The sequence below is a fragment of the Poromitra crassiceps genome (assembly GCF_964638095.1).
Source record: "Poromitra crassiceps genome assembly, chromosome: 25".
NCBI lineage: Eukaryota > Metazoa > Chordata > Actinopteri > Beryciformes > Melamphaidae > Poromitra > Poromitra crassiceps.
The window spans coordinates 11,914,859-11,920,053 of NC_139649.1; positions in this window are offsets into that span (position 1 = coordinate 11,914,859).

Sequence of the window (5,195 nt, forward strand, 5' to 3'; positions counted from 1 at the left end):
CAGTACACAAATGACATGAACATTTGGACACTTATTCAGCCGGTATCTTGCATGTTCCGTTCAGGTGCACTGTAAAAAAAAAATTTTTTTTTTTTTTTTTTTTTTTTTTTTTTTTTTTTTACAATACAAAGAAGAATCGATTCTTGGGAGTTTGGAATCGATCCAGGAATCGTGGCATTAAGAATCGCGATCCTTTCAGAATCGATTTTTTGGAGCACCCTTATGTGTTACTCACAAAGAGGAATAGACATGTACATCAGGGAATCCTGAATATGTTGTATGTGAATCTGAAAGATCCCATATAGGGTTCATATGGGATGAAAAGCTAGGTGTCCGGTATGAACCCTCTGTGGCCCGTAGCCATCCCAGCGGGGCCGATGTAAAAGTTTGCGAGAGCTCCTAAAAACAGACGTGTGATTTACGGCCCTGGAGTGCCTGCAGTGTATACAACGCCTCCAAGCTTCAACAGTTGTTGCCACGGCACGACACCTCGGCACTACATCACCGGGGGGCAACCGCCCCACTTCTGCCACCTCCAAATGCAAACGGGATCATCACTGGTCACAGTATGGCCTCTTGTGGCATCGCTCGTTTATAGGGGTGCTCCGATCCGGCTAAGCCACGATCCGATTCCGATTCCGATTCCTGGGGTCACGATCCGATTCCAGAATCGATTCTCGATTCCGGCGATTCTCGATTCCAGAATCTAGAATCGATTCTCAATTATGTAGTTTTATATTGCAATAACACACAAAGGTAAATATAAGACAAAAAATGACAAATGTATTAATGCTGAACTTCAAATTCAACTTCTGTATTACAGTCAGGGCCTAAATTCATTTTGCAAACTAGGGGGGAATTCCCCCCTTATGTTCTTCAGATAAGATGGATTTATAGGCTGGGGGGGGGGATCTGTAGACTTTGAGAAGGATTTATAGATTTTGGGGGGAATACATTAACCAGAGTTCTTAAGTGCAAGAGGTGGTGGCACCGTGGCAGTACAGTACACAAATGACATGAACATTTGGACACTTATTCAGCCGGTATCTTGCATGTTGCGTTCAGGTGCACTGTAAAAAAAACATTTTTTTTTTATTTTTTTTTACGATTTTAAGAATCGATTCTTGGGAGTTTGGAATCGATCCAGGAATCGTGGCATTAAGAATCGCGATCCTTTCAGAATCGATTTTTTGGAGCACCCCTACTCGTTTATACCGTTTACAACTCCATGCGCTAGTCACCTTCATTAGATAGCAGATTGCAGATGGGGAGCAAAATGAACAAACCTATACAGGAACAGTATGTACTGTACATAGTAAGAGACATATTTTACACGGCTCGCCCTGCCACTCCACGAGTCACGCCGAAGACTTGGTGGATGCTGAATGAGTGGCCGCTCGCCATTTATAGTGCGAGGTCCCATAGAGGGTGTAGGTATAGGCTCGTCCTGATTGGCTGAGCACGTGCATGCCAATGTTTGGCAGTGCGCTGAGGCGACTAGCATGTATAAAATGTCTTTCACTCGGTACTGTACATCTGTCGATGTCTGTTCATTTTGCCACATTGATGTTAGGTACAGCAACTCACCGAGGCAAATTCAAAGTATACAGTATGTACATACATAAATGTGCCTGTCGATGAAATATTCTTCGGATTCTGTTGTAATTGGCTGGATTCAGACCATTGTGACCCTTTGTGAGAGATTTGCTCTTCTCTGTTGTATGAAACTGAATGTGGAGATCATGTACTGTAACAGCAGGACCTAGTAGCAACTGACCGATAACTTGCCAGTATGTAATAAAATGTAATATCACATTAATCTGCCATTAAAGGGTGTATGTATGCGTAACTACTGATTCAATAATACTGGCTAATAATGTGATAATAAACATGATGAATGTAATACCTCAGGTTATTACATTATTGACAAATATGACGGTTAAAACTCTTACACCTCTTTAATGCCGGTTAATTAATGTGATGTTATTAACATTGTCCCAGCAATTTATTACGTCATCAGGTTTTATTACATTTTTGACCAACCTCGACATTTTGGCAAGTTGTTAGATTAGTTGTCACTTATGACATTGTCAGTGGCTACAGCCCCTAGCAGCAGAGTTCATGCCTCGGGGGTGACCTGGTGATAGTGTGCGGACAGCTCTCCACTCCATATGTGATGCTATTGTAGTTAATGAAGTGCCTTTTATGTCACACTAGCTCAACCCACCCATTTGGCATTATACTGTACCTTTTGATGATGTCAACTTTAGTGGCAATATTGTTCAACTTTGATGTTTTAGACTTGATCATTAATAGATTGTTTAAAAAAAACTGTAATTTCCTATTGAATTATACATTGTCCAATGATTGTCCAGTGGTGGTTAGCATTACTATATATACCAGCCAAGAAAAGACTCATGTTGATGTATTAGTATTCAGTCAACAGTGGAACAATTAGAGAGAAGGGCCGACTGGTTATGTTGTAATGGCACATACAGTGTGTGTTATTGTGCAAATTTGGATTGTCCTACTAACAACGATTCTGACTTGCAATATTTGAAACTAAACCACAAAGACTCTTGAAGGCTTGTTTATCATTTTCACTCCATCCTCTGACCTGTGATATTTGATGGTTTAAATTCTCGACACCTGAAATGTCTCATTCATAGTGTTTTTGCGCAAGTATGACTGCATGCTGAAGACAGGAGAACATTTGACCTACTGTATTGAGTTTTGTTGAAAACTCACAATAAATTGTTCTTTCAGTGTAAACATCTGTTTCTGTTTGACTTTTATGTTCTGTGATTCTCTGCGTTTTAGAGATTCTGGACTGGTATTTTCAAAATACATTTTTCTATATTTAGTTGAGTAATATCGGAGTAGTGGGGTGGCATAGCGCAACATATAACAATTAGAAGAATTAGAAGATAAAATATGTTTTCCATTGGAGTGCCTGGATTGTCCTGCTTTCATATCGTAAACAATTGTTCATTTTATGATAAAAGCACAAAATTTGGAAGATGTGTTGATAGATATATTAGTTTACTTACCTTGGAAGTACTCGTCTGTGCACATGCATGATGAGGTTAAAGGAACACTCTGCCCATTTTCAACCAGCTTTGTATCATTAGAACATCAGTAGTATATCAGAAAACTGTAAACTGTTTTGAAGTCTGTCATTTAATTTGACAGTTATTGAGTGTTAAAGTGTGGACCAGTGACATCACTGGTCCACACTAACTCAAATTAATAACTCATTAACTCAAATCAACTCTCAATAACTGTCAAACGAGTTAATGAGTTATTAATTTGAGTTAGTGTGGACCAGTGATGTCACTGGTCCACACTTTAACACTCAATAACTGTCAAATTAAATGACAGACTTCAAAACCGTTTACAGTTTTCTGATATACTACTGATGTTCTAATGATACAAAGCTGGTTGAAAAGGGGCGGAGTGTTCCTTTAACACCAGGATTGTCAAGGCTAGTGCAGCCTTTGGATGTCTATGTGACTTGTATGGAAAAGGAATGGCATTAAGCAGGAGACAAAACTGAAGGTCTGCCAGGCTGTCATATTACCAGCTCTCCTGTATGCGTGTGAAGCCTACACTGTCCACCAGCGCTATGCCAGAGGCCAGGCAATTGAACCATGAATCAGCATGGGAGATGTAGGGATGATAAGGAATTCAGTGTGTTGCTCAAAGGCACCCAGGGTGGATTCTTGCCGACATGGAGGCTTAAACCCGGGTCCTCCAGCAGAAGGATGGTCTCCCTCCTCCTCACTATGCCACTATGCTGCCCATGGACTACTGTTAGGATTACACCACTCTGCCACCATCAGCACTTTGACATGGAATGTTCCCAGTGAACCAGTGGTGCAATAATTGTACTTAATACACTTGAAGTTTAAGTGGCGAGCAGCAGTAATGAAAATCACTTGGTGAGGACTGCTGTATGATAGGTGCTCAAGTGTTTGCTGTCAGTGGAAAATGTAATCGCTGACTGACTAATGTCTTTAGAGTGCCTGAAAGTAAGGCTAATATAACATAGAAGATAGAATAGAAAGAAAGAAATATATAGACAACACAACAATAAATATGTGAAAATGGGTAGACCTGGGAGCCCCACCATCAGGCATGTCCCTGAAGGTCACATATAAGTTACACTATAAACCTGCCTCAGGGACCCAAAGAACACCTGCACTTACTGCTCATTCAGTGCCTGCTTTCTAAGAGGTCAACAGGTATGTCTGTGTGTGTTGTGTACAAGTGCCACTTGTGTGGTGCAAATAACAGAAGATACAGGTGAAACTTATTTTCTTTTACTGCAGCTGATTGGGGGGCTAATATGCAGCTATTGGGGGGCTGAATATTCTGAGAAAAATCTCAAAATTTAAGTCCGAAATTTGTAAGAGAAAAACGCAGAAATTTGCAAGGAAAAAACTGAGAAACAAACCTTTTTTAAATCTAAATATCTAAATTTCTAACAAATTTCCTTCAATGGCACTAATACTCAAAACATGAACCTGGCAGGCCTACATCAGTGCCAATCCATTTGATTGATTGATTGATTGACTTTATTTGGTGAATGTCAACAGACAATCACCGAGGATAAAAACACAATAAAGCCATAGGCTTATTTCCATTGCGGTCCTCATCACTTGTAAGAATGAGCTGTGTGAACTATGTGGTAGATTGGTGTGAAGTACGAGGGGATTATGAAAAATATAGAATATTTAACTCGTTAATTTATTGAATCCACATAATTATGTTTGATGATGACACAGTGAGCTAATTATCAGCTGACGTGACGGCTTGGACTACAGTAACTGGGTCATTCCTGTTACGTGCATAAAGTATGTGAGTGTGTGTGTGTGTGTGTGTGTGTGTGTGTGTGTCTGTGTGTGTGTGTGTGTGTGTGTGTGTGTGCCCCCCCCCTATGACATCACTTATCGAGGGGTCTTTGTTACTATGCATCTTTGTAACAGCCAAATTAATTGATTAATGTTAGAATTTGTTTTTTCATGTTGATTTGTGAGACTGTACCACAAGCAAAGCGCGCGATGGGTTTGATCTCCACAACAACCAAGTCATGTGTCCCGTCGAGTGTCCTCGAGCAAGACACCCGACCCCAATTTGCTCAATTAAATGCCTAAAATGTCAAATATAATAATGATTCTGGCCTTAGAAATACA